The sequence below is a fragment of the Bolinopsis microptera genome, chromosome 9 (genome assembly GCF_026151205.1).
Source record: "Bolinopsis microptera isolate Bmic1 chromosome 9, MBARI_Bmic_1.0, whole genome shotgun sequence".
In the NCBI taxonomy this organism is placed as follows: Eukaryota; Metazoa; Ctenophora; class Tentaculata; order Lobata; family Bolinopsidae; genus Bolinopsis; species Bolinopsis microptera.
In genome coordinates this window covers 4,499,492-4,510,839 of record NC_087080.1, presented here as the reverse complement: position 1 = coordinate 4,510,839, position 11,348 = coordinate 4,499,492, and positions in this window count along the sequence as shown.

Sequence of the window (11,348 nt, the reverse complement as noted above, 5' to 3'; positions counted from 1 at the left end):
TAACCTTTCGGCCCTCATGAAGGCCTGCCTTGAATAGGATAGATTCTGGAAAACAGAACTCAGCGTATACCTGCGTTTACAACTAAACTGATAACGTGCCGGCGGTGGTGGTGGTGTTCGGCGGCGTGCAATAATGTGGTCATGGGCCTTCATGGTTTGTTAGTCAACTGCTCCCTCAAATACACATTCACATAGATTCAAGGACGAAAAAAGCTTAATTTATAAAACTTATAAAAGCTGAAATGCTATTTGAGCATTAGATTTTAAACGCTTTTAATCTCAACTATATTCTTATTTATATTGAAGTAATTCTCGCTAGACTATACCTACTAAAAAGCTTGAAACTGCTGTAAATCTCAGCCAGTGGCGTAACGAAAGGCCCTGCTGACCCCGCTGTGCAGGGGGGCGCCGTCTTAGGGGGGCGCCAAATCGTCGTTTGAATGTGGGACAATTTCGAAAACTTAACTAAAGTACTAGCAAAACTGCGCGTTTTGCTCTAGATACACACTTTTTTAGAGATTTTACCGGCGTATTCTTTAAAATCACCTAATTTGTTCAATTTTAGGGAGAGGCACCAAAAGGGGAGAGGGCGCTAACAGGGGGGCGCTTTTTTCGGCAGGGGGCGCCAACAGGCAACGTTACGCCACTGATCTCAGCTATATTTAGGTAGGAGTGTTGAGACTCTGGCTTTACCATAATTGATAGTTATTTCACTCGTAGTTCTATTTCTAACTTTCTAAGCAGTTTCCATTTGTTGATTCAATTTAGCCTAAGTTAGCGTTGGTGTAAATACGCGATTTATGAAATTTCGGCTATTTGGGATAAATCATAAAATAGTATAATGTTCATGGTTACAGCTCCCCCGTTCAGAATGTTTCAGTATAATAATAAATGATCAATTTAATTCAGGAGAATAGCCCTTCACTGTCCTAATTTTGGAAAACTTAGGCGGGTAAATGAGTTTTGAACTTTTTCGAGCTTTCTTATATGGAATTCAGGGATCATGTTGTTAATATTACATTATCATAGAATTGATGTATTCTTTCTGGGTGGATTAAATTTCAGATCATAATTTAGGTAAATACTTAGCGCTTATTTGTTATTACCATTTTCATATATTTCAATTTGAGATAAACACTTAATTGATAAAATGATTTACTGCTTATATAAATTTCTTAATGATAATCTAACAGAAGTTGTGCTACCAATCTTTTTAAATACTCATTTCAATGATTTGTTTCCTTTTTATTGGCTTTCCTTCATCACATTGCACAGCCTCCATTCGCGGTTAATTTTTAAGATTTTATTTTTATAGCTTTCTCTCGATTTGTAGAGTTCTGATCGTCTTTACGAATTGTTGTATTACCAAAACGAGTTCGTTAGTGTTCTCCTTGGTCATTTCCTGTTTAGTTCCTGTTTAATTCCTGTTTAATCCCTGTTTAATTCCTGTTTAATCCCTGTTTAATCCCTGTTTAATTCCTGTTTTTCTGAACCCCCCCCCCCCCCCCCCCCCCCCCAGGCTGACTACGTAACATGTGATCCTTTAACAGGTCTTAACTAGCGGTAAAGGGAAGAAGGGAGTAACAGTAAAGCAGTAATGGGAAGAATTAGGAGTAACAATATAACGAGTCTGCAGATTGAGGCGACCTCATATTGTACAAGTAGCTATAAAAGTATAAAGTAGTTGAGCCAACTGTTCTGCTCGTATTACTTTTGATAAAATGTGTTTTGGAGGATAATATGCTGTAGTGCAGACGGGGTCGACTTGTAATCGAAGGCAGATGATATGACATAATTCTAAAACGGGGTTGCCTTAATGGAAGCCACTTAAATGGTTGAGGAAAGGGAAATAATTCTGCTTTTTATATAGATAAAGGTAAGAAACTCATAGTCAGATAGTCATACAGCACGTAGTGAACTACTCTGTAATATTGTAAGTTTGTAGTGGGTTCGTACAGGGGGGGGGGGGCGGCATTTTCTTGAATTTTAGGGGGAAATGTATATTTTGTGTATTACCCTGTCCACTTAATTGAACGTTAAGTGACTGCACTGTCAGGGGGAAAACGCTATAGGGGGCGGGAAAAAAGGCTAAACTTTTTTCATCAGAGCATTTTTAGATGGGCGGCAAAAATAGTTAACGGGGGAGGGGGGATAGGTAGTACGTTTTGTCATTGAGATCTCTTCAGTGCAGTTTCATGAAGTTCAGATATTTATTTTTGGTTTTGTTGGGTAGTAATTTTGATTTTCGATATATTTTACGTGATATTTTACGTGATATTTTACGTGATATTTTACGTAATATTTTACGTAAATGTTTGTCGGGATGAGTTTTAGCCTGAGATAACCGTTTCACTTGGTAGTCGATCAGAGAAAATAAACTTCTACAAAGTTGTCTATTGTCTCAAAGCGGACTTTTATATCAAAGCAATACATATTCGGTAGGGCGGGCATTCCACTCAATATAATAATGATTTTAATGTCTATCAATTAAAGTGGTGAGAACATCAAAGTCAAACTGTCGAAGTGTCGATTATAGACATAAAGGTCATTCTAAAGACTTAAAGCAGTGCCTCTTTATCTTAGGAATGTGATGACAAGTTATATCTAGCACCATATCTTATGTTGGTTATACTTATAACTTATACGTACGTGCTTCATTTCAGCCACGTATTATTAATATTATAGTGAGCATGTTTTGAAGTAGGAATTTAGAGTTGACTATTTTTGTATCTACTAGTACTATGTAAGTATATTGTACTTGTGTAACACTTTTGTTCAAATTTATTCCCTTATTTGGATTGAGGTCTGTGGTTTCCTTTATGAACAATTTTTCTTATTTAGCTAGTGAAGTAGTTATTTTTCATTTTAAAGTTTCTACAGCTGCCGATGAATCTTGTTATGAACGATTAAAATCAGGTGCACATATCGCATATGGTATTTCTCTTGAAGAAATATTTATTTTAGTATATATTACCGCATTCCAACTCGGCTTGTGAAGCAATTAAATTACGAAAGAGTTATTTTGGGAATGCCGGGGCCTATATAACCGAACAAAGTATCGAGTATTTTGGAAGAAATCGCAAATTGAACCTTTTTCATCCGTTTCATCCTTGTAGCTAATTACAACACTACAAATCTATTACATTTATTGAGGACGTTACAGATGGAATTAATTTAATGTAGTTTGAGTCCTTACTCTCCTCACGTCCAACAATTATGGCGTTTCTCTTGTTGCTAATAATATTAGTATATGAAGATACTACAGAAACCTGGTTCGGCCATTTTAGATCCATCTCCCTTAAGCAACTTCCGCTCTTGTGTAAAAATATTACATAATCTTTTCCGAACCCTTTTTGCAAGTGGTATCACTTTATAAGGGATAATACTTTATAGTTTATGTTATAGTTTATATCCGTTTTTAATTTCACCGATAAAAGCTTCAAAGTAATGCAATCAGTTTGCATAACCTACTCTCTCCGGTGGTCTTGGTTTGTAGCTAACTTATAGTAGTAGTAACTAGGAATGTTCTGAAATGTGCAAACTGTATTTTATCAAACTTGCCAATGCATTTTTGCTTAAAATATTTTATCATCTGGTGGTAACTTTGGTATTTTTTGATTTTAAGAGACCCATGTTTGTTTTAAACTTTCTCCTCTAAAGAGGAGAGACAGTCTTTCAAAGATACTAGACAGCCGCTCAGACATGGGCACCTTAATGTGTAAATTATTCAGATATCTCTTATAAACAATATGTTGCCGAATAAGAAAGCGAATACTAAGTAAACTCACAAGGAAAAACTTTACAAATTATTGAACAAGTTGTTCATATTCCTCGTTTTACAAATACGAGAAGAGTGAAATCATTTACATTTTTTTTTCTCGTTAAACAACTTGAAGTGAGAAATGCACCGTTCCGTCACTGCTGTTGCTCCTTCGAAATCTTCTGCAGCAAAGTTAATTAAAGTTTTTTGTGTATCGTGAAAGGTTTTTTTTTAACGTGGTATAATATCAATGAATTATTTCACGTTCAATAAACCAAATGACGGTGAGATAAAATATACATAAAACATTTTTCAAATGTACCTAGTATATCCAAGTTCTGTTTTAGTTTCTCCGCCATTTCCTCGGAGACCGTACTGTTGAAGAATTCCTCCCCTCGCAACAGATCCCTGCACCGGCTGAACACTGTTCCATTCCCCTGCTCACATTCACAGTCCTAGCTGTGCTGGTGCAGCTTGTGTCGATCTCATTAACATAACCTGACTTCACCTCGAGTAACAAGTCCCCCATTTCAGGTACCTTCTTCGTCCGTATTTCTCTTCTACTTCTGAACAAAGGCATCAAGTTCTTTGTCGAATACGTTTACCTTGAAGAGTTCTCCGCCGAAAGCTTGATAATCTGCAAACCCTCCTCCGTACTATTCGAACTCATTTCCCAGCATAAAATGTCCGTATAAACCAAGCTTTCTACCCGAAGGGGTTGTGACTGATCCGAGAAATAACCCATCATAGTACACACTAGCTGCTCTAGTAGTGAGACTCCACGTGTAGCACACATGTCTCCATGTTCCTAGCTGGACAGCTGCCTGGTGTCTCACATTTACACCATGGCTCTTCGTGTTGGAGTATCCGTAAGAACTGGATGTTCCGTAAGCAAACCATAAGTTACGATAACCAGACTTTCTTAGTAGTCCTGGTGAGTTGCTCCAAACTTTAAACCGATGCAACGTCTCTCCACCAGTCTTTGTCCGCCTAGGTCCGATGAAGAGTCCGCGGTTGCTACAGGGTCCTGAGTAGGAGTAGAAGAAAATGAGTCGAGTATCAAAGTGAACAATTATTCGAATGAGAGGTCTCCCACAAATATTAGGGTTTATAAACACACAATATGATCTCATTATCAGGTGATAGTTATCCAGCCTCCGATATAATGCTATTTTTAGTGATACTGATAGCGATGATCTTGCTCTACAGTATATGATTTCTTACCCCAAATCCAATTATTTTTGCTATCTGATATAGGTACCGAAGTACCGAATAGGTGGCAGCCCATAATATTCATGAATAATTCAATTTATTATGCTCGCGACTAATATACAACCCGACAAAACGTTTACAGATCTTCCTTGAAAGTAGCTTTATGATTACGATGGAGACCACCTAGTAATGTCAAGTAGAATTCGAAAGTCAAAACTAGCCGCCCATTTCAGCTTTTACTCGCTGATTAACAAAAAAAATAGAAGCTGCCATATTTTAAGTAAGCTACCCCGACGCGATATATTAAAGTCGTTATTGTGACGGTACATTAGAACTATAGACAGAAACAAAGTGTGAAGGGCCTCGGTTTCAGTCCCTTATTTAACACTGCTGTACAGCAAGGACATCCACCGGGTTCTCCAAGGATGGGCACATAGCCCACTCCACACTATGCTATGTCAAATGTCATGTTGCTTATATACCAAGGATCTACAGGAAATATTTCATTGTAAGTTTAGAGGGCGATCTGACAACTACTTCATTCCCAACTATAGGAACTAAAATTCCTATACTATTACTATCCCAACGAGCTACACCAAGCATAGTTTCTCTCCTTTTAAAATAATGTAATTTTCAAGAAAGCGTGATAAAAATTGACCTTATAACGGTTATCACCGGCTTACATGCCGGCTAGCCTGTGTACACCACTACTGTTGAATTTTTGCACATTAAAATTACTAGCAGGAACCCGTTTAACCCTAAAGTGGTGTCAGGAGACAACAATATTTATTTATTTAGCGATTTTGACACCACTTGGGAATCCAAATTTCGGGACCTAAATTTCTTATTCCTTGGCCAATTTTGCATAACTTAAAAGCTATAAAAGCTTTAGACCCAGTCAAAAATGTCAATGGGTATCTTTCATGGTTTTCGTGGAAAGTCGTGTTAAATTTGATGATGTGGTGTCAGTTAAATGGAAACATATACTAATTTCTAATTTCTAATTTATAATTTCTAATTTCTAATTTCTAATTTCTAATTTCTAATTTCTAATTTCTAATTTCTAATTTCTAATTTCTAATTTCTAATTTCTAATTTCTAATTTCTAATTTCTAATTTCTAATTTCTAATTTCTAATTTCTAATTTCTACACGCTCACACGACTTGAATCAAATGTTATAAAGTGATTCGTGACTACCGACTACCTGTACTAAGGTAGAACTACATGTATATAAGACACCAGCACTAATTCCCGGTCGTACAGACCTCATCAAACATTATACTTATTACTTTATTATACACGTCTAGCTCACTGAAAGCAACTTGAGTTATGCATTGTGGGACTCAGCTAATGGTTGACAATTACATTTTCTATATTCTTTCAGACTTTTACTTAAGTCTAGTTATACATTCCTATTTCATATTTTATCGAACTAAGGTGTAGTATTGCCAGATCCCAGTTCATTTTGTAACGGAGTTTTATATTAACAGCGAAACGATGTAACAGAGTCGATATATTTTAATGTTGCCATGGGGTGGCAAGTCCCCATACATCGTGGTCCGGTAGTTTCATTGCGTCCTAATATAGAGGAATATTAGAAATTTGTTGGTGGTGGGGGGGGTGTGGTTGCCCCAAATATTGTTTTCAAGAGTTAAAAAGATACACATCCCTTACGAGGGGCTTTCAAACAAAAATAATTGAAATGCGACTGTACAATATTATTAATATTGTACATTCGCATTTCAATTATTTTCGCATTTCAATTATTAAGTAAAGTCTAATCTCGATAAATCAGACTTCATTGTGCATCAAGTCATTATTCGACGTTGCATATGTCATATTTTACTGTTAGTAATAATATTATTGTTGGAGAAAGCCCTCCTATGATTTTTGTCGTCACCATTTTCGCTCTCGACGTTTTTCAATGAAAATAAAATAAAATGATGTATTTCAATTTGTAAACATTTTGAAAGTTTATTGATAAACATTTTTTTAAAGGCGAAAAGAATTTTTGAAACAATGAAATGAAATGAAATGAAATGAGGTATTTATATCCCGCTCATATGATTAACCAACAACACAAGGAAGGTGGTTAACCATGTCAGAGCGGCTGACTGTGAGTGATGTGAGCAAATGTGTAAAAATGAACAAGAGTATAACTCAATAACGAAAATAGTTTGAAATTTTACAAATTATCAAACATTTTTAGCCATTTTCACAGTCGACCCTTTGTTGTTAGTAGTGGTACTATACTAGGAAAAGATGACTAAATATTGTAAATTTAACAAATCAAAAAAAATGCTGACCTTCAGATTTTTATCGTAAAATAAAAGTTCATGAAAAAAATCTGTAGGTCAGCAAAAATCGTTCCTTTCCCTCAAATAAGGCTTTAACATACATATATTGTAAACAAACAAAACCCCGATTTATCGCAAACCCCGATTTACCGCGGACGTCTCCTTTCCCCCAAACTCTGCGGTAAATCGGGGTTTTACTGTAATTAGGTAATTTGGCTGTGTTCCTCAAGATTGCCTATCAAGTATTACTATTAAATACATGAGGGGCACTCAGAATTAAATTGCGGCCCCCGTAAGTTCACTAAGTCACAGAGAGAGAGAGAGAGAGAGAGAGAGAGAGAGAGAGAGAGAGAGAGAGAGAGAGAGAGAGAGAGAGAGAGAGAGAGAGAGAGAGAGAGAGAGAGAGAGAGAGAGAGAGAGAGAGAGAGAGGAGAGAGAGAGAGAGAGAGAGAGAGAGAGAGAGAGACAGAGAGACAGAGAGAGAGAGAGAGAGAGAGAGAGAGAGAGAGAGAGAGAGAGAGAGAGAGAGAGAGAGAGAGAGAGAGAGAGAGAGAGAGAGAGAGAGAGAGAGAGAGAGAGAGAGAGAGAGAGAGAGAGAGAGAGAGAGAGAGAGAGAGAGAGAGACAGAGAGACAGAGAGAGAGAGAGAGAGAGATAGAGAGAGAGAGAGAGAGAGAGAGAGAGAGAGAGAGAGAGAGAGAGAGAGAGAGAGAGAGAGAGAGAGAGAGAGAGAGAGAGAGGGAGAGAGAGAGAGAGAGAGAGAGAAATATGGTAGGGTGGTTATGGGTCAGTAGGTTGAGGGTTTGGTTGGTTGCCGGTTGGAGTCTTCTGTTTTTTGCTGTATAGCATTTTAGTCACTCCGTAGTTTATTGGCTGTGTCTCAACTTTGATCGTCATTTAGCAGTCAGCACCTCGGTAAATGCTGCTGTCTTGTCTAGATTTAACTGAGTAACAAATCTCCCACTCATATCTTTCTGGTATGACTTTATAGTACCACCACTGGTTCAAGAAATTTGTCAACTCGAAAAATATTCGTGTTCATTTTTTTCAAATGAAGGTTCATTTTCGCATTTATTTGATAATTTGGATAGTCGGATCGAACTAAATTTTACTGAATTGTGTTTGGCCATTCGTATTACGTTTGTCCTGAAAAGAGTTATAGCTTCTCAGATGACCGAGATACTCGAAGCCTTCGTTGGGTTATCTTGGAGCTGACTTTGGGAAGATCACCGTACAGGCTGTGGTTGCTGACATGGTCTCGATATTAATTGATGTTAAGGGCCATTCTTAACATTCGCGTATAGCAACCATCAACCATCTTCTCTAGCCTTTTCGTCATAGTCCAAGTCTCTGAACCGTACAAAAGCACCGACTCGACTAGTGCTGTAAACACTCTGATCTTGATAGACTTCCTAAGCTTAGAATTCCAAAGTTTTTTGAGTGTGTGGCATGCTCCCCATGCTTTTCCTTTCCTGACCCTGATATCACTCTCACTGTCTCTGATTCTAGAACCCAGGTAAGTGAAGTCTTCCACATGCTCTATTGTGCTGTTACTCAGGGACTTGATGATATCAGGATTCTTGATTTTCTGAGTAATTAATTTGGTCCCACTGTAGCAGCAACCCTTTCTACCTTTTGAATCAGCGTCTCTGCCTCCTTTACAATATCTGCTATCAGAGCAATGTCATCCGCAAAAGAAGTATCCGATATCTTCTCCGCCTTGACTCTCCTACTCCTATAAGGCTTGATGGTAAATCCTATTTCAGGGTGCTTGCTGAAGGCTTATCTCATGCAATAGTCTAGGGCAATTATAAACAAGTATGGTGCTAAAGTATCCCCTTGTAGAACCCCTGCCAAGATATCAAATAGCTCGGTATCCCCATCTGGTGTTATAACTTTGCCCTTCGTGTTGACATAGAGTAGATTTAAGATTAATGATATCCACGATATTGTCCGGTATTCCATAGGCCTTTAGTATTCGCATCAAAATTCCCCGGTGAAGTGAGTCAAAGGTCTTTTTTAAATCAACAAACACCATAGCTGCCGGTAGATTTCTAGCCCCCTCTAGAATCCTCCTGAGTGCCAAGATATGACTAATGGTAAACCGTCCTTCTCGAAAACCATTCTGAGTGTCCCTAAGTACCCCTTCTATAGCCGGCTGGATCCTATTTATATTAAGCACCATTCTATTAAATTTGCTAATGGAGTTTTAATATCACACGCATTCAAAGCGATCAACTGCTCAATTGGTGAACGTCCATTAACAGAAACTTTTAATTGTATTCTTTAGAGAATATAGTTAATGTTCACTTGGGTCTAACGTATTACTATTGTCTTACTGTTATCAAAGTGCTGGCAAGCACGACTGCGGCCATTATACCCACTATACTATTAGTATTTACCCCCTATACTATTAAATACTCCATTTGGCTTTACTGTTTTTCCAGGCATGAAGAATAATCGAAAATCGTTCAGCAGGCATATTTTAAGTTCAAAACATTCTAATTCAATGTCAAAGATGACAGGAATAAGAAATAGTTATGTGGCGGTTTATAAGAATTTTTGCGCAAAATACGCGCCTGCAGCACTGTTATACGAAACACGGAAAAAACCCAAAATTGGCATATTCAGGTGCCTTAAAAACCATGTTCAAATTGAGTTAGAGATCTGAAATTTTGCAGAGCGTCTAGATGTTGACCAAATCGATTGCAAAAAATATTCACTTTTGTCTGACGTAGTGTCTTAGTGTTATTAATACAACAAATTTTCAGCAATTCTGACACGAATTGCGTGAGTTATTAAATTTAAAGCTTTAAAGGGTTGCGTGTTGGCAGTTACTTCTGGACCACCCTGTACTTTATTTGTACCACAGTTTCCCATCTTAAACTGTATTTAATATTTTATAAGACCCATGTCGTTTATAAAAGATTACTCTGTATATATTGATTTCTGAACATCATTTTAATTCTAAGCAGAGTCATCATTGATCTTCCCCACTGAAGCTTAGAAATCTTTAACATTCTATGTTGTGTTTTTTCACTTCTGGCGTTTCCTTCAGAATCAAATCTTTGACATTTATTTGTTGAAAATATTGGATTGCAATCATTATGAACGCTATAATAGTTTCCATAAAAAGGATCCGATCAAATCTCATGAAGATTTGAGATACGTGACATGACATGATAAACCCTCTACCAGCGGGTCGGAATTACCTACCAGCGAGTCAGAACTGTACCTATTACTATTTACCCTGACTACATAATATCATTTTAACACTATATACACTATATACGATATAGCTATATCTCATATCCCCTGTGCGATAGGATTACATTATTTAATAGTGAGTGTCAATATATGCGAGGATAATAATATTTGCGAGGATAATTATATATTATGGTTTATGTGCATATATTAGAGTGGTAAAGGATGCCTGATCATAGCGCGGTTGATCGGGTTAATATAGTTATACTTATATGAGGGGCATGGCAATACAGTCTTATTGTTTATTTACCGGGTCCACCGATATGCTCTGGTGACTGCTACGTCTTAACATGGGTTTGTTGGGTAGCTACTGTTATTAAGTCTTAACGTTTATTCTCAATACCTTGTGCCCATGTTAGCTGAGGGCCGGGTCCAAGATCTGGATTATCATTAATCTGGATGATGATTAATCGGCCTACAGAAAATATCATTAATATTCCCTTAGGCGAATAATCACTGAGTGATTAATCGCCTAGGGGAATATCAATATTATTTTCCGTAGGCTGATTAATCACAATCCAAATTAATCATAATCCAGATTAATCATAATCCAGATTAATCATAATCCAGATTAATCATACGACTTACGACTCGACTTATATTGACATCCTTCGGAAGGACACGGTGCTTGACGGCAGCAAGGAGATTAACAAACTCATGCTGGATAGACAGATATTGAGAAAAACTATCTCTGTTCGGAGGTTGAAGCCGCCCTAATTAGGGCGGCTTCAACGTCAAGCCCCGTGTCCTTCCGAAGGATGTCAATATATGTGAGGTGTGGTCTTCCCCTTCGACGATGTCCTTGAAGAGTTGAA